General features: G+C 36.5%; 1 protein-coding gene across 2 annotated transcripts in view; it reads right to left on the bottom strand.

The window, feature by feature from the left end:
* The window catches only part of PDGFD (platelet derived growth factor D), a 231,221-nt gene that overhangs the window by 174,236 nt on the left and 33,587 nt on the right, over nt 1-23,398 (bottom strand). The gene's annotated exons all lie outside the window — the stretch shown is intronic.

Genomic DNA, 23,398 nt, shown 5'->3' on the forward strand with positions numbered 1-23,398 from the left:
CACTATATCAACATAACTTGTTGATTTTCCTCTGGGCTCTTCTGGTGCACCACCCCTGTCATCTTTCAATAGCATTTCCCCAATTCCTTCTACAGCCCAATTCTAAACACTGGAATTCCTTGACAACCAGTCCTGACCCCATCTCCTTTTCTTTCTGTGCAGGTTGTTTTATTCATATAATATTTACCAAAAATTCCAACATTTATATAAAATCATGTATTTGAGGACCTCCTTGAGATGCACACTTTACAAAAATTAAACTCTTCAGCTATACCTCAAAGCTTGTCTTCCTGAGAAGTAAACAGCACTGTCATCTACCAACTTATTCACAAGTTATTACAGCTCACCTTTGAGATCTCCTCCTCTCATCAACCTCATCGAACCATTTGTCAAGCCCCATTCATTTCATCAGTCTTAACTATATCCACATACCATTTTTCAGTCTTGTCTTCAGTTGCACTGCCAAAACTTTCATCATGACATCATCCATTACATGGTCTCCTGGCTAGCCTCCCCCATCCATGTGTCACCCCTCCAATCCACACTGTCAAGGGATATTCCTAAAACGTACATCAGGTCTTTAAGGTCTCATTTGTAAAGTCCTTTTTTGGCTCTCTAGGAAGTTGAAAACAAGAATAAAACTCCTAAATACGCTCAGAAACTTTCCATGATCTGACGTCCACTAGGGTTTCCAACCCTCCTCCCAGTTCACATCACACCAACCAGAGTGATCTTCTGGTTAATCAAATGCATCAAGATCTTTCCTTCCTTTTGATTTTCCTGTAGGTTTCTCTATCTGGGAATCTTTTCCATCTACTCTTATTCTCATTGACTTCTACTTTCCCTTCAGATCTCAGTTTTAATGTTACATACTCAGATGCCATCTTTGACCATCTAGCTAACCTCAGTTAGAGTTCTCAGAATTCTCTCATTCCAATACATTTATTTATGTACTCATTTATTTATTCTCTTTTCACTCTTTTGTGACACTCAACTAGATTGTAATCTCCATGATGGCAAGAATTAGATCTTCATTAAGCAATTTGTACAATGTACATAGGATATGCCCCCAAATTATATATAAATTAATAAAAGTCTTTGATTATTGAAAATCACTTACCCCACTGAAGTGAGCAGCCCTTTCAACTACAGATGGACCCTAAGGAGGAAGTAGGCATATTTACAAGCTCCTGTTTTCAATCACAGTAAGGCTCTGCCATTCATGCTTAAAATTCCCATTATAATATCTGCTTCCTGTCACAGTCACTGACTACCTTAAATACAATTTTTAAGGCAAAAATAAAATGAGAGGAGGAGAAGGAGAAGGGAAAAGAAGAAAGCAAGAAAGATTTAATTTTTCGCAGTAGAAGTACATTTGATATGTAAGAAATAGGCTCACCATTTTCCTTTTTTAAGATTTGGTCTCTAAAACACACTCCACAGAAAAATGTACCATCTCTCTAATGAATGTTGAACATGCAATCTTCATTACTGTTAGCATTTGGAAAGATCAAATATACAGCTCCAATCACTAGGATGCATACTAGTGCATCCTATATGAAGTATGAAGGATGCATACTATGAACTCCAGTATCATACTTATCTCTTCACATTTCATGCTAGAAATTAAAATCATTCTGATAGATGAGGAGGTAAAAAATGTGATTTAGCCATATTAATTCTGGAGCAGATTATTCCACAGTCCCTGCTTTGAAACCATAATTTGTTCACTACTCCCCCAGTGGTCTAAAAGAATTAATGCAATCTATAGATGTGCCTAAAAAGTAAGAAATTACTTAGGGGTTGGGGCTGGGGCTGGGGCTTAGTGGTGGAGTGCTTCCCTCGCACACATGAGGCACTGGGTTCAATCCTTAGCACCACATAAAAATAAATAAAAATAAATGTATTGTGTCTGTCTACAACTAAAAATATTTTTAAAAATTACTTAGGCACTTGAAAAAATCTGGTACTAAGTCTCTTACTGTAATTATAGAGTAGTTCTTTACAGTGTGTTCCTCGAAGAGACACTTATTTCAACCTACAAATATGAATTGAATGTTATAAAATAAGCTACAATTTGACTTTTCTGTAAGCAATTGTTTAAGACTCCAAACATCCAATAGCTGTTTTGTTTTTCCTAAAAAAATAAATAAATAAAAGAAAGAAAGAAAAAGAATTCAAAAGAAGCTTTCTTATCTATAGATACCAGTTCTTACCCACAGCTACCATGATGTTGGTACACTTAGGTTATTAGTTTCACATCAATATCTGGAATGCTGAAAATCAGCAAATGAAGAGCAGTACATTTACTGTATAAAGTCAAATGGTAACACAAAAATAAAAGATGTCTATGGTGTGTTTATTCAACTATTGATTTCATTCTAGAATGAAGAAAAAGAAATAAACAAATTATAATTACCATTAGTCCTCAAACTCCATTTCTTCATGTAGAAAATAATAGACTCCACTAAACACCACGTACTACCCTTGGGTGGGAAGGAATGCACAGGAGAGTCACAGTCCTTATATTCAGTTATGTCGTGCATGCAGTCATTCATAGACTTTATTACCAGTGCCTGTTCTGTAGGGGTTTCTGTGATCACTGATTATGTTGCCTTATTCATGCGTGGTCAACATTTAATAACCATTCAAGCTGTCATTTATAATAAGCATACATCTGTATATAGAACTGTGTAGAATGTAAACATGGGAGAAAATATGAATGGCACAGTTTTATCTTTAAAGCTCGTTCTCTAAAAGATATAAAACTTTAGTTGTGCTAAGGAGTAGTACATGGTCCGATTAGTTAAAAGATTAATTATATGGTTCAGCCTTGAATAATCACAAGTTGACTCAAGTGAGGTTTTGGTTTATTACCTCTTATCTCAACACAGCTTTTCATACTATATAGTTTTGTTTTTCAACAAGTCAGGCCTTACAGTACTCCTGGAAGCCATCACTTCTGTACTCTTGAAAGAAAGGGCAAATGAGGTCAAGAGGTTTGCCCCTGACCTCGGCAAGAACCACACACTCACAGAGCTGTTGATCTTTGTGCAGAGCTGAGGTGATAAGCTCATGTGGTTTCAAAACAGCCATCAGCACACCGGTTTAATTCACCTCTACCAAACCCTGTATGTGTACTCAGACATTTATTAGGGTTTTAGTGTATCAATAGTTTTTATATCACAGTAATTACAAAGAAAATTGCACTGTGCTCTTTCAAGAAACATGCCTATCATATGCAGGGATTTCTAACCCTTCAAAATGCAACATCACGCATGAACATTTTCATATTAACCAGAAACAGAGACCACATTCCTCTCTTCTGACAGTCCATGTATGGCAAGGATATAATGACAACTGCAAGTTGCTGATAAAATAACAAGAACATCTAAAACAATGCCTGGCATCTAGAAGGTACTCAGGAAATGGTTAGGATGCAGTCCCCAAACACTTACAGACGTTGATATTACATTGGGATTATATTGATACTTCATTAACAACAATGGTTACAATAACACATCTGTGGAGCAGTAGTTATGTTGTATTATGCTATGTTCATCACAAAGGTGTTTCTAACCATTCCCAAAACAAGTCTATGAGGACTTGTTTCTAACCATTCCCAAACAAGTCTATTGTAATCCTCATTTTAAAGTAGAAGAAACTGAGACCTAGTGATAAAGTTGAGAATCCTGAATCTGAAAATCTGAAAAGCTCCAAAATCTAAAACTTCTTGAAGGCTGACATGGCACAAATGGAGAATTCTACTCCTGCCCTCATGTGAAGGGCTGATCTAGGTTTGTCTGAACCCCTGGCAAATAGGTATGGTGTTATGGTTTAGATGTGAGGCATCCCCCAAAAGCTCATGTTGGAGACAATGCTAGAAAGTTTAAAGGGTGAAATGAATGTGTTATGAGAGTCTTAACTTAATCAGTACATTAATCTACTGACATGGATGAACTGACTGGTAACTAGGCAGGAAGGGTGTGGCTGGAGGAAGTGGGTAACTGGGGGTGTGATTTGGGGATTTAAATTTTGTCCCTGGTGAGTGGCATTCCTTTTCTCTTTGCTTCCTGGTGCTCATGTCCTGAGCTGTTTTCCTCTTCTGCCATGATGTTCTGCCTCACCTTGGGCCCAGTCTGTTGTCTGTGGACTGAGACCTCTGATACCATGAGTGCCAAACTTTACTTCCTCTAAAATGTTCTTGTCAGGTCTTTTGGTGTCAGTGGAAAAAAAAAACTGACTAAAATAAATGTTTATCTAAATGTTCACTTTTTACTTCTATAAATAACCAGGGTCTCTCTTTTTTTTTTCTATTCATTTTATAGACTCATGAAAAACCATATGTATGTATCCATTTGTAGCTAAGTCTTTTGACAGATTTATTTCCCTTTCTCGATGGACAAAATATCCAAATAAAACTTAAAATTATGTACATGTATATATATTCATATGCCTACATATATGTAGAGAGATATATGCATATATATGAAAGAATTAGCTAACACTGAAAATATTCCATTAATGATTTCCCAAAGATATACATAGAAATTTCTTCAAGGAAGAAATGTCCTAAGTTTCAGATGCTACGCATCACCAGAAAGAGTTGGAAATATTTAAGACAGCTGTTTGTTACTTTAAATGCTGATGTCATATGCAAATTCGCATCTAACTACAAGAATAATACAAAGAAAAATTCGTTTTTCACTAATAATGTCTTCCCTCTTACCTCTTTCCATACATACTAGTATCATAAATGATAATAATAGTTAAATTTAAGTGAAACTTATGTGCCAGTCATTGGTAGGCAAGACTCATATACACCATACAACGGCCACGTCCAGGGGAGCTCCCTGACTATAATTTTATGGAAATAAGTTAAGATCAACCAGATTGTAATTTATCTGAAATCACAGAGTCATCAGCTGATATGAAGCCCATGTTCCTCCATGTACAATTATAGCAAAATAGAAGAGGATAAAATCAGGTCTAAAAATTTTAGTTCTCGTTAGGATCATAATATTATTTTTTGTTAGCAACAGTTTTCTCAAATTATTAGCTAACCAGTTGCAGGTCTTTATCAAATGCTTGCTAGATAAAGTCACCTCACTTAGACTAAGGGATCAGGACTAGGAACAAACCATGAAAAGATGGAAAATAAACCTTGTTTACAGGGTAAAGGAAAGTATTCAGTCAATTCTGTATCTAGTTCACATGAAACTACTTCTGTAAAAGAGAAAAGAATGTGCCTCCAATCATTTAAACTGTCTGGTTGTGAATGTTTCCCTATTTTCCAATGCTTATTCAGCTTTACATGCTATTTTTCTCCATGTGGCATCAGTGATATTCTATTGTGAGGTGATGGCTCATCTTATCCATCTGTACAAGCCCATAATTTCCAAAATGACAGTAGGAAAAATAATATCCCCAGAAGATGCAGGAAATGGACAGCAAAAGGAGACGAAGTACAAAAACTACCATGTGAAAGAATTCCTAGAAATTATTCTTAGAGTTTTGCTGGAGAAGACCTAATACTTATTCAGAGGAAACTAGGCTTCTCAGCTTGTTAAATACAAGTAGATTTTAGTACTACCATGAATTAGAAAAAAAGGACTTAAATTGGAGAAAGGACTATAAAGAAGTACAGAAAGGGATGTGTAGTTGTCAGAAATTCCTGATGTAGTTATTGTTTTCCAAAAATGTTTAATGTTTACAAAAAGAGTTACTATAGAAGTATCATAAAATATTCACTTAAAAAAACTTAGGCCAGCACCTCAAAGAACCAAAATTATACATTTATTAGAAACATACATTTGTACTGAGAAGCAGAATAAATCACTGGCAAATAATTTAAATGCATTCTGACAATGTGCTTTAGTAAGCTCTGTAATCTCAAACCTCCTTGCAGGGCAGTTGTAAACAAGATGAGGTAATTCCAATTTTTCAGCACTTTGGCACTATTTATTTGCAAAGTTCCTCATGAGCCCACTAATTGATAGCACATGTTTACATTTTTTAGTTCTGAAGAATGTGAGTGATCACCAAGAAGTACAGCCAAACTTTTATCATAACAAATGGTTGTTACTGACTCCCCCACAATCCCCTGGGACAAAATCATTAGCTCTGCATCAGCACAAATTCCAATAATAATAGCAGAGACCACAGTTTCTGTTTCTAAAAATAGACATGAATGATATTAATATAGATTATATGCTAATAAGTACTCTGGGTGGGAGGTTGAAATTGAGACACAAAAAAGGACACATTCATTCAATCTCTCAGAAAGGCATTTTGTTGTATGCAGCAGGTAAAATGAAGATGGATAGTTTTAGGCCTTACCCATGCTGCAGGTACAGAAGTGCAGGTGAAGCAAATCTTCCTCATAAGTTGTGGTAACCATAATTCTAAAATGGCTCCCAATGACCCAAGCCTTTAAATAATCCCTTACCCTGTGAAGATGACATTTCATCATTCTCAAGCATCAATTGTAAAATACGGCAAAGGTTAAAAAAAAAAAAAGTTGCAGATGTAATTAAGGTCACTAATCAGTTGACTGAGTTCATCAAAATGGAGAATATCCCCCAATGAATCAAATCAGTGAGCCCTTTAAAAGAGGGTTTTCCTATAGGTAAGAGACATAAAGTAGCAGGGACACCCTCTTGTTGGTCTTGAAGAAGCAAACTGCCATGTTAAGGAGAAGATTATAAGTCAGGAAACAACAGGTGGCCTCTGGGAACTGAGAACAACACTCTTACAAACACAGAGTGTTGGATTCTACCAACAAGCAGTGAGCTTGGAAGCAGACTCCAAGCTTCACAGGAGATTGTAGCTCCTGTTCACATCTTGATCTGCACCTGCAGAGAAGACCCAGATATGCTGTGCCTGGACTCCAGCCACTGAAACTGTAAGATAGCAGATCAGTGATGTTTTAAGCTGCTAAATTTGTGATTATTAATGACACCAAATAAGTAAATTAATACAAAATCACTGCCAACTAAAATTCCATAGAAAATATAGTTTTCTGAGTTTCAGAAAGAATGTTTCTTTCCTGTTGACAAATTCACTATACTATCAAAGGAAGAAACTCGAGAGTCAGACTTACTAGCTATATAACCTTTGATGAGCTACTTAACCTCTTTGTCCTCAGTTTCTTCATTTATAAAATGGGAATAACAGGAGGTGTCTGTGAGGGATCACAATTCTAATACTAAGTCCAGCTTCTGTCACATAGTAAGTTCCATAAATTACTATAACTCATATTACTGTTTTGCTATCATTGTTATTATGATCATTATTAATTAAGAAAGCATGTCTGTATGTCTACTCTATGCCTAATACTATCCCAGGGAAAAAAATAGTGAATGAATGAACAAATCCCATAGAATTCTGAAATAGCTTTACGAAGATTATTGATGAGACTTTCATGTTATTGTCAGCAATGCTTATAAATCATTCATTAATTAAAAAGTAAACATCGATCCTTTCAGAATCCTTATCATCAATAATGCGAAGGTCAGATACTTCTAAGCAAGAGGTGTTGGCATTGGAAATAAAACTTACATGTCATATGGGGGCTAGAGGCTAGGCAGAGACAGAAACCTAGAAGTACTCAAAACCTTATAAAGAGTGCCCAGCAGTTTGGTTGTGGTTTTTGTGGGCACAGGAGACTGAATCAGATCCTCCATGCTGAGTCTTTCACCCAAGCTCCTACCTGCAATTCTAAGTTCACCACAGTGATATTTCAGAGCTCTGATCGTGCTTGGGAGAAGATTATGTGTCAGGGAATGGCAGGTGGCCTCTGGGAACTGAGGACAACACTCTCACAAACACAGAGAGCTGGATTCTACCAACAAGCAGTGAGCTTGGATGCTGATAGCAGCATCTGGAGTTTCACTATTGGGTCTATTTGCATTTTTGTCCCCTTCTCAATGGTAAAGAGAGTATGAGAATTTTAGGAAAGCATCCAAGAAAAACTAAAATCTCAGGATAAAATATTTTAAAAGTGACTAGAGAAATAAAAATTTCAAAAACTTATATTCAACCATTACATACATTACCCAAAAATGCTTCTTTATCTTACTGTAAACAGTTTCAACTCAAGAAATATATGGCTTCTGTTTACTGAGCGAAATTCTACAGAAGAAAAATGTTCCCACAGTGGTTATTATTTCAAAGTACAAGAATTTTAGGTATTTGTTAATATAACAATAACACTGACTATAACTACACAAATAGCAGGCATTCACAAAGATTCAAGGTTTATTTTCTACCTTTCTCCAATTTTTAAAACTTTCATTTTGGAGAAACTGAAATCTTATATCTGAAGAGTCTGAGTAGAAAATATATCAGATATGATCTGTTTTAATTATTTTTTCTGTGGAAAATTAAAGCTCATTTCATATTCTGTATAACTTAGGAAGCATTCCACTCAGAGATATGGAAGCTGGGAAGAAATGTAAAAATGAGAAGGAAAGGGCAAATTTTGGGCATATGCACATTCTACAGTTTAGATAAATTATTCATTTTAGAAAGTAGGGTAAACAGTAAAAGTCTGCTTGAAATGTAAAATTCTTAATTAAATGTATATAAAACTAAGCATGATTTATAAATCATGGCAAAACATTTAAATACATCACTGCATCCATACCTACCCCAAGAATAGCTTGTAATCTGTATCACTTGCTATAGAACTGCTATCTGTAAATTTCAGGTCTTCAGAAAAAGTGTTTTATTGGCTACATCCTAATTAAACTTCACACTCAAATAAGTATGTAAAGACCACTGTGCTTGTTCAAAGAATGTTTCCTTTATGTGACGGTTGTCGCTTGATACACTTATAAATGCAAAAATATTTATTATATTTACTAACTCAATAAATGAAAGAAAGTGCCAAATATAATTAGTAAGATTAAGTCAATGATGTGATTTTGCAAGGTAAGCATAGGACCTATAAATGAAAAAGGGCAGAATTTGTTTATAATGTTTGGTTGGCATATACATCATATTTTAGGATGGGCAATTTGAAAAAATGATTTCATGGAGAAAATAGTCTATATAGTTACATAACTTCCGTGGAAATCAAGAAGATACTGTTAATTCATTTTTCAGACATTAAGAGAAAACAATAATTGAACACCTCTTTCTTCCTGGACACCGTAGTGGTTTCTGGAGATGCAAGCACGTCCAAATCAAAGTTCCTGGCCAGAGAGCTCTCCTACACTGAGGGGAGAGAGAGTAAACCTGTAGCCCAAGAGCAGAGTATCAGAGGTGCTCAGGTAAGATAGAAAAGTGGCAAAGGGAAGAGGGTAGAAAGCAGAGTGGTTATAAAGAGGTATTAAAACTCCAAAGTAGCTAAGCTATATGCTGTCCTATAGGTTAGTAAACTTATTTGTAGAATTCTATAAAAATCTTTTGACGAACCATGAATATGAACCTGTACCTACTAATGCTAGTTAGTAATAATCAACAATGTGATTTGTCAAAGACTAGAAAAGACTATTGTTTTCAAATTGAGGAGTACACCAGATATTAAAGAATAAAATACAAGTATAATTCAATTTGATGAATTTAAGTTCCATTAGGGAAGGAATTATTTTTAATTTGTTTCACTTCTATGTCTCAAATGCTTAGAATAGTGCTTGGCAAACAGAAGATCCTTAATAACCATTTGTGGAATCAATATATCAACGAACCAATACAACAAACAAAAACTCATATTTATACACAGCAATAAGAATGAGGTAAAAAAGTATAGAAAATCATTCCTTCCATCATATAACTTAAAAGTCAGTCAGGGGAAGCATAACTATTTATGAAACAAGCCAGATTGTAAGGATAGCTCTTTGCAAGCGTAGTGAGAGAAGGGTAAGGAAGGAAGGCAGGCAGGCAGATTTATTGACTGATTCAAAGGGGACATGGGAGATTGAGTTCAGAAAGGCAGGGAGTGATGCATTTGTATGAGCAGGATCAGTAAAGAAGCCAGAGGAAGGCAAAAGTGGAGGGTGTTACACACAAAAAGGCAGGATGTTTAAAAGTACACACGGTGACAAGGACTATTCAGGGAAGAGCTAACTAGCTCTTGGCTATTAGCTCATGGCTGAATTAACACCACTCCATTCCTCTTGCTTTCATTAAAAATCTTGCTTCATTTTTTCCCCATTCCAGGTAACACTGTCCTCCACTTTTCGCTCCCGTGACTCTCAATTATTTCTATATTTGGAACTTCAGAATCATGTTTGCAAAACTTTAAAGTCAAAAGAATTACAGAATCTTGCCAATGGATGGAATCCTATCCTATCTGAATGTCCTTTACCAAGAAGCCCATGAAGCTTTAGGGTCCCTCCCTTGCACAAGCTCCTTTGACTTATGAGAAACCTTAGCAATGGTTGGCACAGTAATATGTTTTAGTAAAATTTGCAAAAGAAGAACATTTTAATCTAATCCATAACTGCTGACTCCTTCCACTCTTGTTAATGCTCTCTTGTGCGTTAGGTAGTAATGAAGTGTGTGCAGGCAGTGTGAAATCCTACTATGGGAACTTTGAGTTGGGGATACATTTAGCTTGGGTTAAATTGGCAATACTTATGTGGTTCACAGTCACGACTTGTAAAGTCAAGTTGTTGAGAACAGACCTGATGTAGGCATGGCTTCCGGAAATGTTCCTACAACCTGCTTTTAGGACATGGACTTGCAAATCCACAGATTCTATAACATCTTAAAAGGTCATCTTCTGCCTGTTACAGAAAGAACAGAAGTTGTGGAGAAGCAAGGTTTGCAATGTATGGAGTCAGCAGCTGTAACATGGAGTAATCTACACCTCTCAGTTCATGTGTGAAACACTTTCAATGAAGGTTTGCAACAATCTTAAATATCTACATGGTATTTCTGATAAAATTATGATGCCCAGAGAAACTTTTCCAAACATCCAGTAAGTTTAAAGAAAGAAAACCAAGTCCAAAATTTTGATTAGTTCTGCTAGAAGAAAAACTGCATTCCATTTTCTGCATAGAATATGAAATGACACAATCATGATCATATGAGGAAATGGCCCAAGAGCATGTGATTATAAACTATAGCAAAGGCATAATGAAGGGCTACCATTTTAGTTAATTTAAAAGTATATTAATTTTCTACATTTTATATATTATTGGCATTTTGAAAGTATTTTAAAATTTGCAACTTATTATTAACTTGCTCATAGTTACTTTTAAAAACTTACATTTCTATTCTTTCTTTCAAATAGAATGCCCCAAATTATATAAGACAAAATTGGGATCTCTGCTCGCTCTCAGGGCTAATTTATAATTCATATCTCCTTGAAGATTTCATATGAGAAACTCTGAAACTCTGATAGGTAATTCTTCAATAGCTTTTTTTTATTTTTTTATTTTTTTTAAGTTTTAGGTTCACAGTAAAACTGACCATAAGGAACAGATATTTCCCATATACTCCCTGCCCCTACAAATGCCTTGCTTTTCTGATCATCAACAGTCTCACCACAGTGGGACACTGGTTACAACTGATGAACCTGTGTTTGATACCTTATCATCACCTAAAGCCCAGAGTTTACATTAGAGTTCACGTTTGGTATCTATTCTACCAGTTTAGCCAAATGTATAGGGACAGGTATCCACCATTACAGCATTGCACAGAGTATTTTCATTGCCTTACAAGGCCTCTGTATTTTTTCTAGTCATTCCTTTCCGTGCCCAACCCCTGACAACCACTGGGCTATTTACTATCACCCTTGTTCTGTCTTTTTCATATAGCTTAACTCATACAGTATGTAGTCTTTTCAGATTGGTTTCTTTTTAAATGTACATTAATACTTTTAAGTTTTCTTCCATATCTTTTCATGGCTTGATAGTTTATTTCTTTTTAGCAATGAACAATATTCCCTTGTCTGAATGTACCCTGCTAATCTATTCACCTACTGAAAAACATCATGGTTGCTTCTAAGTTTTGATAATTGTGTATAAAACTGTGGACATCTACGTGCAGTTTGTGTGTGGACACTCATACATAATATTCAATTATATACTAATAAGCATGATTGGTACCTCACATGGTAAGAGTATGCTTTTATAAAAAACAAAGACCTCCAAAGTGATTATACCATTTTGCATTTCCACCAGCAATTAATGTTCTCCCTCTGATTCTATATTTTAAGAGTGATTGTACAAAATTAATATACTTTATTCATAAACACTTTGGTAGAATTCACCTGGTGCTTTTTCTTTTGAAGCTTTTAAATCATTGATTTATTTTTTTAATATGCAATGGTCATTGACGATTGTACATTTCTTCTTGTTGAAATTTTGGCAGACTGTTTTTTAAGGGATTGGTTTTAATTTTTCATGCAGGGTATCAAATTTGTGAAACAACATTGTTCATAATATTTTTTATTATCCTTTTAATAACCGTGGGGTCTGTAGTGATATCCTTCCTCATTTTTATTACCTGATGCCTAAATATCTGGTTACCAAATATCTGGTTTCCAATTATCCTCATGGGCTAGTTTATTTTTACTATGGCTCTGCATTAATTTTCCCAAAACCTTTTAAAATTGTCACTCCTGGTTTTGTAATGGATCTCTATTACTTATGGGACAGAATAAGTTCATACCTTTGACCTAGTATCCAAGGCCTTTATCCATTTATCCTCCCCCTGGTTTTTCAATGCAGTTCAGTATCCCTTATCCAAAATGTTTAATACCAGAACAGTTTCAAATTCCAAACGTTTTTATTATTTTGTAATATTCACATATACATCATGAGATGTCTTAGGGATGGATATATGTAGTGTACCAGCATTTTGATTGCAATCTGCCAAGTTAGGTTCAGGTGTGGTACTTTCCATTTGTGACATCAAGATGACACTTAAAACCTTTAGATTTTGGAATATTTGGAATTTTGGATTCTCAGATTAGGGATGCTCAACCTGAATTTTCTTTTAACCTTTTCCTAATAAACTTTGCAGCCACCAAATTGTATGCAAAGATAATCTTATATGGACTTACCATTAAGGGAACTTCCGGTTGTTCTTTTCTTCACATGGCATGCTCTCTTCTTTCTATTCTCTTTATTAATCAATTCTTCCTCTCATTAGTCATTCTAGCAGTGGGCTCTGCATTGCTTTTGCAAGGCATTTATTTCTTCTGAACTTCCTGGCTTTTACAACTATCCTCTCACAGGAAGCCAGCAATTGGAACTCTTCCTGTGTTCATTCCTTACTCCCTAACTAGATTAGAAGTTCTCTGAAAGAAAGGCTCATTTTTTGTCTGTGTTCTCCAGAGCTCAACTGCAAAACCGAGCCTAGACCATAGAAAGCCCACAACAACACTGTATTGACTAAATGGACCATCCACTGCAGATACATTTAAATGAGAAGAAGCGATATTCTGTAAAGGAGAATGATTTCCTTTTTAATCTAACAAAAGCAACTGGAGATACAAAGTGACAGCACACTTCACTGTCCTCTTGTAGTCTCCCACTGCTTTTCATTAACAACAGACCTTTGAATCCAAATAGATTAGATTTTAAAGAACAAATTGAAAGTTTAATTTGATTGTCCACAATGCAGACACATAGTTTTCCTCAGGCACCTGTAACATCCCTTTTAATCCAAGTGACAATGTAAATAAATGCAAAAGGGACACGTATTTGAAATTTTAATTTAGTGAAGCAATTTTCACTTAAAAATATCTGTCCCTGTTGAGTACACTTCAGAGTACTCAAAAAACAGTGTAGTTTATGCAGAATTAAAGAAATTTAAAACTAGAAAGAATGCTTTAAGAGCATTTGGTGCAGTGATACTAAACTATTCATGGGATGTGACTTGCTTTTATTTTTATGTTTGTGATCTATAGTCTGCTATATAGATCAATAACTTTGTAAAACAGTAAAATAAATTACTAAAAAGTGAAATAATTAAAAATACAAAGCCTATAGGAATACACATCTATTTTTTATCATTAGATTAGGTAAAATTGTTGCAGGCTTGCTCTCAATTTCTGTGCTTATCACATCATGGACCAGTTAGTCCCTGGTCTGTTACTAGTTCTTAAATCTACTTGCAGTAGCACTGATATAGTCCCCTTGTTTTACAGATGATCGAAGTGAGACTGGTAATAATTTCTAATGGATTTTGAAATCTGACTGTGTCTAGGCTCTTCAGGGGTATTATTTATTTTGGTCCTCAAAAGATTCTTTCTGCATAAATATTATCCTCTTTTATAGTTGAGGAAACTGAGGCTTGTAAACTATGACACTCCTGATAACACAGCAGCAAACCTGAGGATTTATCTTTATTCTGGTCCTGCGTAATATTTAAAATACAACTTGCAATGCATAAAGGTCCATTCCTCAGCTAACGAAAAGTCTTATGAAAGGAGAAAAAAACTTCTCCTTAATTTCAATTTTGAGGCTACCAGTCTTGGAGTTTGTACAGCTGGCCTCCATCCCGATAACTGTGTGTGTGAGAAGAACAAGGAAGAAAAGAACAGGTGGAGAGAAGGCTGACACAAGAAGAAAAAGTCTGCAGGTTCAGATCAGGACTTGTAAGGACAAGGATCATTGATGCAGGACCCTGGGTCTCCCACCCACGGCATGCAGCTGTGTTTGCATTTCATTCTCCCCTACTAATGCTAATCCCAACAATTTAAAGCATTAGGGAATGTGGGGAGTTTGTTATTTCTCTCTTTGTTAAAGATTTTTTCCAGGGATCTTCCATGGCAGTAAATATTTATTAAATACTGTATCTTATTTGGGAATTAATCTCCTTTTGTTTCAAAAAATTTAAAAAAAAAAGAAAGAAAACACAAACTCTAAGTAAAAAACCAGCAGCACAGCATTTAGCTGAGAAGCTGCTATTGAACAATGATACATTTTCCTATGTCAGAGGGTCTAGAAAAAACAAAACTTTACCTTCTCTTTGTCTGCATGTGAAAAGCAAATAGGGTACTTACCAGGGCAATTGTTTAGACATTTCAAATGAAAAAAGTTTTTGAAATATCTAGGTAGGCTCAAATCACTACTGTATTGGTTGCTAGTGAAAGGTAAATAATGAGCACAAGCATATATTATTCATGAGCAGTCTATTAATTTTTAAACCTGATAAACTATGAGACAATATTATCCTGAAGCCATGCAATCAACTAATTAAGTATGTTTAAAGTGACATTCTTTTGTCTTTATTCTGGACTTGTGAATCAAAAGGAAAAATAAAAAAACTTCTTGGCATAGCTTACAATTGTAATGCAAACTTTGAAAGAATTTTCAAATGCCCTTTGTGCTATACATCATAGCTGTATTCCTCAGTATTAAATTCCTCATTAGATTTTATATTTCTTTAAAATGACTCTTGCCTTTGTTTGTTTTAGTAACTACTGTAGTCATTGGGTGCTGATACCAGATAATTGACAAAAGTAAATAAATATATATTTGCTTCTAATTGTCAAAGTCTTCAAGTACCACAGGTCTTCTGAGGCTATTCACTAAGGTGTGGGACACAGAACAAAGAGCATATTTGGCAGGGAAAAAAATGATTGTTTTAGTCATGTTGAATTTATATGACATGGTGAAATTTCACAATATTGGTGAACTATGGAAGTAGAGATGTCCAGTAAGCAGTCAGAGATGTACTGAGGGTTGCTATGACTACCCCTAAAGAATGTGTGGGAAGAGAAGAGGGCCTAAACAGAACACTGGAGAACAGTGCCCTTAAATTTATCAAGGCTTTTTTTTAACCTTCCACTAACAATGCTTTCAAGCGCAGAGTGCCAAGCTCCAAATGCTGTGGTTTCCCAGGTGTTTTGTCTACAGACTCAAAGCCAATGAAAGTCCTCTTCCTCCTCCCCTCCCATCTCAAAGCAACAGAGAACCTCTGTGCCAGTCTCCTCTAACATAAATATAACAAGGATAAAGGGTACAGAGAAAAAAGAAATGCCAGTATTTTTTAAAGCATTGTCAGATAGGAGGGAAGAAAGGTTCATTTTGCATATGTGGCTGTTGAAACAGAAATCAGAACAATCTGTGGGCATTTTTGAGAGCTATATTCTACTTTAAAGCACAAAAGAACTTTGTTATTATTGAGGTACCAACTATGTATGGGTTGTATAATAGATGTTGGGTTGCTTTGTATCACCATCCATTAGAGTGGCCAGATTCCTATGAGTAGATGACTAACAGATATTTAGAGCCCTCATCTTCACTACGTGTAAATATTACAAATGTTTATATTAATTAAATCGACTCTGTTCACATATTTCTTGTTTATTCGGAGCAAGTTTGTGAAATTTATTTTGTTACCAAAGTGGCTAGAAAAAGTTTAGATGATTTTTATTAGTTTACGGTGAAGCAAAGTTTTGACAGGCAAATGCAACTGTTTTAAAAACTTAATAAACCTTTTTTTTTTTTTTTTTTTTTCAGTATTGACTCCAATCCAAATCATTGTGTGTCCTAAGGCTCTACAAAAATGAAGGGTTCCCTCCCTGGAAAAGCTGCACTCCACAGGCAGGCTTCCTGTGCACATAAGTTGTGGATAGAGTTATGATAAAGGCTTTTGCAGTTCAGAGCAGGTAGCAAAGTCACTTTTTGTTCATCTTCAAGAAGAATACGTTAAAAATCATCATTTGACTAGCATTTGTTTTAAATCAAATCAGTCAGATATACTGCTTTTTAGACTTCCCTCTTTTATTGTTGAAATTGTTACAAGATAGAAGTACTCTGATGGCCTTTAAAACTAAGCTTACCATATTTACTAAAGGCCTCCAGCATCACCTTTGGGCCTTCTGCTAAATTTCAGGAATAGCTAAAGCTTGGCAGTTCTTTCCATTAACTAGTAGTGGGAGAGGAAGAGGCATAAGAACAGCAGGTTTGCCATGGGCCCTGCTGATGCTGGAATGGGTTGGAATGGAGTTTTCTGCACAGGTACCTTAGAGCACCAATGTTTTGAGAACCACATCCTTCACAGGCTGAACTTCCTGCTTGCAGCTATTTGACCTTGAACAAGTTACTGGACCTCTCTAAATTTTAGTATCTTTATCTGATAGCAGGGTTAAATATATACCACATAGGTTGTTTTTAGATCAAAAGAATTAATAAATATAAGAGCTTCATATAACAAGAGCATAGTTATGCACCCTCTTCCTTTTTATGTTTTTTAGAGTTTATTTTATTTTATTGTTTTTAGTTGTCAATGGACCTTTGTTTTATTTATCTATATGTGATGCTGAGAATCAAACCCATTGCCTCACACAGGCTAGGCAAGCACTGTACCACTGTACGACCCCAGCTTCCCTCTTCCTTTTTTATTATTACCATGCATCATCCTGAGAGAATTTCTATTTTACATAAAATGCTTGTGAGAAATCTTAGCTTCAGACTTTAAAATTGCTTATAAAGTTCAAATGAAACCACATGACATGACACCAAAGTTTCTTGTTTATAGACTCATGGAAATGTTCCACTATTAGGAACAAAATGTTCCTAATTACAATCAAATTACATGTTATTACTTTACTGTGTATTTACTGATGCGTCTTCATAAGACCACAAAATATTCTTATGATATTTATTTGCAAAAATATCAAACTTCCTATGATCCCATTAGCTAGTACATGCATGAGTACCCCTGAGGCTGACGTTGGGCAGCGGGTAAAACTGTTCCTCCTGTGACGGACGGTGATGCTGCCACAGCAGATCTAAGTGCAACACGTGCATTTCAGGACTCCAGCACAATGGGGACACCATCACATGCATCAAGCACTGATAATCCCACACGTATCACACCATTAAGACCAAAGCTCACACAAGGAGTCACGGAACCGGAAACCCACTGTGGCCACAGTGGTGGTGGGGAGGAGGGACAATGCTTTTCAGCCATTCCTGCTATTTCTTTTACTGTGGAGAAAACTCCACAGCCTCGAGCCCCGGCCTCTCACTCCTCTCTTACTTGTTCCCAAAGGAAAAAAAACTTAGTCTTCACACAGAAAGTTTGGGATGAAACACTGAGCATGCCTCCTCCTCAATTGCACCCCAACAACACACACACACCCCTAAGGTGCAAGCAGCCCGCAGGCAGGAGGCACAGGGTCAGCTGGACGTCCCCCTGCCTGGAGTTCACTGGAGCAGGAATCCTGGGAGGCATGCCCCACTCCAACAGTGCTGGCGCCTGAGACTCCTTCCACGAGCGTCCTCAACACCAGTTTTCCTAATGTCATTTGCCTTGTCCTTTGTCTGTTTCTCAGTGGTTCAAATCCCAGATGGGAAGACAAGTACTATTCAGTGGAGCTGATTAAAGTCCAACAAGATACAATTGTTATTCAGGTGAGTTTTTTAGGTAGCGGGGGGACTTTGTTGGGCATTTATATGCTAGGCATTGCACTGGAGGCTAAAGGAAATTAAGGTACAATTTCTGCTCTGAAGGAGATTAAAGGCTAGTAAGAGAAAGATGCATAAACAGAGCATAACAAAATAATGTGACAGGTGCCACATGACCAGCACTCATGCAAATCATTTGTACAATTCTCTGCTAACAGAGGCTAAGAGAAGTGCTCATTCACAGGTACCAGCTACAATTCTACAAGTCCCCTCCTACACAGCAGCAGAAACTGCAAGTAAAAGAAGTTATAGGAATAGTTATGAAAATACTCTAGTGGGGGAAAGGGATTTGCACACTATAGTAACCTTGGAGTAACATTACGTGAGCTCTCAACTGCATATAAAGCCTCATGCTAGAACAGTAGCATTTAACCTCTGCTCTCTGGAGTTAATGGGGAAGAGGCGGAACACACAGCAACCTTCGGGAACTCAAGGTCCTCCAGCAACATGAATCCCTTGCCCATCCCTAACTCTACTTTTTCTTATTTTATTCTAAAAAAGCATTCCTTTTATAAAATATGTTCTTTTTAGCTATTCATGACAGTAGGATGTATTTTGACATATTATACATACATGGAGTATAACTTATTCCAATAAGGATCCCATTCTTGTGGACATACATGATGTGGAGTCACACTGCTCACATATTTATACACGAACACAGGAAAGTTATGCCTGTGTTCAATTAATTCCACTGTCTTTCCTATACCTATCTCCCCTCTCTTCTCTTCATTTCCCTCATAAAGGAGTTCTTCAAAAGAAAAAAACATTAAAGAAAGATAGAAGCTACTATAGATGAACTTGAACCTGTGAAGCAGGAAGTGGCCAGAGCCAAGGCCTTCATGGGAGTTGCAGGTCAGGGAACACAGCCCACTGTTTTTTAAGCAAGTGATTCCCACATTTTGCTGCACATTGGATTTGCCTGGGTGTTTTCAAAAACACGGATGCCTAGGGCCCACCCTCAGACTTTCTGATTTAATTAGAGTGGGGTGTGATCTGAACATAGAGATATTTAAAATTTCCAGATGATCCCAATATGCAGCAATTCAGAGAACTGCTGCCATAGACAAAATTGCATTCACTTTCCAAAGGCTCAAACGTGTGTCATGGGAAAGTCTGAATTCTAATCTGGTTCTAACAAGCATTTAACACCACACACTTCGTAAATTCTAGACTATCTTTGCAGAGGTAACTTTTACCTCTGCACAGAGCAGCTTTTAACAATACTCTCCAGTTCTGATACGTTGATACCCTAGTCAAGGTTTTATTGACTTGTTTTTCAAGGAATAAAAATGATTATGGGTTCAATTTTTAAAATTCATGTGTCTATGTATCATGACAAACAGCTCCAAAAATTAAAGAAGAATATGAACAAACAACCAGCGCTACAAAGGAAAGGACCAGGAAAGCTCTGGGAGCTTCAGCACAGAAATTCAGGGACCTTCTGGTTTCCAAAATTGCCACCTACTCATAGTTTTTCATTGTATTATTAGCATTTAGTGTTTCTATATGTTTAGTCTCTGTGCTTTACTCCATTCCTATGACAAATTCTGAGAAGAAAAACTATTAGCCCAGCATCCCAGTTTCCCATTTCTGTCTACTACATCTTGTTAACTGTTAAAGCTACCCTGCTCCACCTAGAAGGGAAGAAAAATATGAAGGGTCACAAGGATGTTACCTATGTCCATTGATAAAATATGGTACAGGTTGATCAAAAAGAATATGCCACCCTGAGTAAAGGAAAAAAGAGAGACTGAATGGTGTGCTACCTAATAACAGACCAATCTATCAAAAATGCTGCATAGTTCAATTTAAAACAAGTGCCCACACGGCTTCACCCGGTGAGATGGTGCCCGTGCTTTTGGCCTGTGTCCACTAAAAGGCATTCTTGATAGCAACCACAATACCCCTGGCACTTCCCAACACCACAAGGGTAGCAGTGTCATCCTCTGGGTACGTCGGAAGACGGGTGCAAATGGAAGATTCCATGCATGACTATATGCACGTTTCTCCTTTCTTTTCTAGACCCACCATAAAGATGTTGACAGAAAGAAAAAGAAAGAAAATACTGATTCATAAGGAATCTGAGAAAGATCTGATATGGAATTCCAACTTCTTATTTTGGAAATTTACTGTAACTTATGAGGTGCCAATTTATTGAATTTTAAGATGATGGTAAAAATCTTACCTTCCTGGCATATTTACTCAGAAGATGAAAGAAGATAATGCATATGAGGCTCTTGACAGTATCCTACACATATAAACGTGTTCAATGAATGGCAGTGATTATTGTTTTTACTATTGTTGGTCCTACTATTGCTCATAATTCCTTTGTTTGATTTTATTTTTTCTTTCTATTAACATTCTACAATTGCAAATATTATTTGAACAAAAAGAAAGAAACAGTAAAAGGGTGTTTAATTATAATATTGGATTCAAAAATCAAATTACCCTCCTGGTGACCTAGAAATGCTAACTTCATACATCTAATGAGGCAGCAGAGTTTCCAAATCAATGCTGTGATCACAGTCTTAGAGTAAACATTGCAAATGTTCTGCAAGAGTATCCTGAAAATTTTGGAATCAACTAAAAATCTACCTGAATCTAAAAAAAAAATATGAGACAGAAAACTGCAAGGAAATTGGCAGAATACACAGAATCCTGCCTCCAACTCAGTTCTGTATTTTCATGTCAACTAAGGTCCCACTCTGTCACTGTCATCTGTTTTTGCTGTTTTTCCTTTCTCCTTTCTGCAGGGAACATCTTCTAGGTAGCACCATGTGGCAGCTATTTAGCACCCTGCAGAGTGGTTTCATGATGAAGAAACCCTGGCATGTCATGCAGCACTTCTCATCAATGTCCCTTTAACCTGAAATGTTTCCTCCTGTGACCATCTTGAATCATGAGCGGACATGGGAACAAATACATGCCTTTCTAGTCATGGCTCCAGGAATATCTTCTTCTGCTTTTCTAGTTATAACACTAAGGGAAAAGGGAAAGCAGAAGAATGAAACCTTGCTGCAAGGGTTGCAGGGAGCATTGTGCACCAACATCAGATCCTTCCTGGAAGCAGTAGGATGCAAAAAGTATCACTTTAAAGGTTGGCACCAAACATGTATACAATGGAATATTATTCAGCCATAAAAAACAAAATCCTATCATTTGCAGTAAAATGCTTTACAAGTAGAAGATATGTTAAGTGAAATAAATCAGACATAGACAAACACTGTAAGTTCTTATAAGTTAAAACTAAAAATGTTCATCTGGATGTAGAATAATGATTTCTAGAGGCTGTGAAGAATGGAAATAGAGGGTAGAGAGGAAGATTAGATAACAAGTACCAAAATGCAGTTATATAGAAGAAATAAGATCTAGCAATTTATAGCATGGTCGAGTGATTTCAGTTCATAATAACCTATCATATACATTATGAATAACTAGAAGAGAGGAACTTGAAAGCTGCAAACATAAAGTAACAATAAGGAGACAAGAATGTTACCCTGATTCAGTCAGTACAAACTGTATACATGTATCTAATTATCATACTGTATCCAATAAATAGGTGCAAGCAAAATTATAATTTAAAATGTTAACACCAGAGTTTCTCTTAAGGCAAAAACTTCAAGTTAAATGTGGACAGTTCCTACTCAGGATGGTCTGACTTAATGATTTCTAAATTGTACAATGGTGTGAAAGCAATAAGCATTCAGCAGAAGCTATACTTTAAATTTTGAATTTTGAACCTTTCCTGGGTCAGTGATATGCAGTATGTACTCTCTTCTGACACAGGCAAAAGTGAGCTGCAGCTCAAAGTCAGTGCATGATCAAGATCACATGGGTTAATATCTGATACTGCAGGTACAGAGTACTGTGTTCACTAGTTATACAAGAAAGACAATGCTCTGGGACCCAAAGGGCCTTGGTTAGATGATTTTTCCAAGCTGTAGTTAGTGTGTTTTGATCACATTTAAGCAGGTCAGGCTGAGCTATGATGCTTGCTAAGTTAGGTACGTGTGTGAAATGCATTTTTACTTACACACGTAGCCTATGATGGACTTACAGGAATGTAACTCTGTCTTAAGTCAAGGAGCCTTTGTACTGTGATCAGTTTCTTGGAGGTAGAAGGTGAGGCATGAAGGCAAAAGTTGAAAAGAGATAATAAAAGCAAGAAAGGGCTATGGCTTTGAGTTAAAACAATCTTCAAGAAAACAGTTCATTTTTAATGTTCCATTTAGTCCTGAAACTTCAAGGGAAGCTGAAGTTTTCATCCTTGTGATCCATACTCCTTGACATCTTGTGAGACTGGGCTGTGAGGAGGTAGCAGCATCACCAAGAAACAGAGGGAACATCACAAAAAGCAGGGGATGTCTGGGCCTCAAGTGGTGACCTGCCCTGAAGTAAATGAGGAATGGCCAGCACAGTGCTGGGCATGGTACAGAGAGAAGCACTGGAACTAACTTTGGTGGGCACAGGGCTAACCCAGTCATTCAAATGGCTGAGAGGTGATCTCAGCTAGGGAAAGGACAATACCAGAGCTACCCAAGTCAATGAGTCATATGACAGCAGATAAAATGATCTCACATCAGTCTTCCCTACATCCAACTCTGCCAGCCTTCCTTGATGCTTGAACAAATCACATGAGGCTCTGCAGGGTTTTTGACCCTGCTGTTCCTCTTCTTGAACACCCTTCTAGGAGGACAGCTCATTTTTATCGTTCCAGCTTTGGCTCAAACATGCCTGAACAGACCTTCTCAGACCACTTGTCTCAAGTATATCCTCCCTTGGCTCCAACCATTTTCTCTCATTTCATCATGTTTTTTTTGGTTTTCTTTTCCTAACTTTTGACCACTTGAATTTTTTATTAAACTAGTTTATTGAATCCAAAAAGCCATTTGATATAAATTGTGCCATCTTGTGCAATCCCTACCAAATTACATGCTGTCAGTTACACTGTGACATATTTTCTTACCATTTTGATTGTATATTTACAATCCATTTTCTTAAAACTCTAATTGTAT

Source organism: Sciurus vulgaris, assembly GCF_902686455.1.
Source record: "Sciurus vulgaris genome assembly, chromosome: 11".
Lineage (NCBI taxonomy): Eukaryota > Metazoa > Chordata > Mammalia > Rodentia > Sciuridae > Sciurus > Sciurus vulgaris.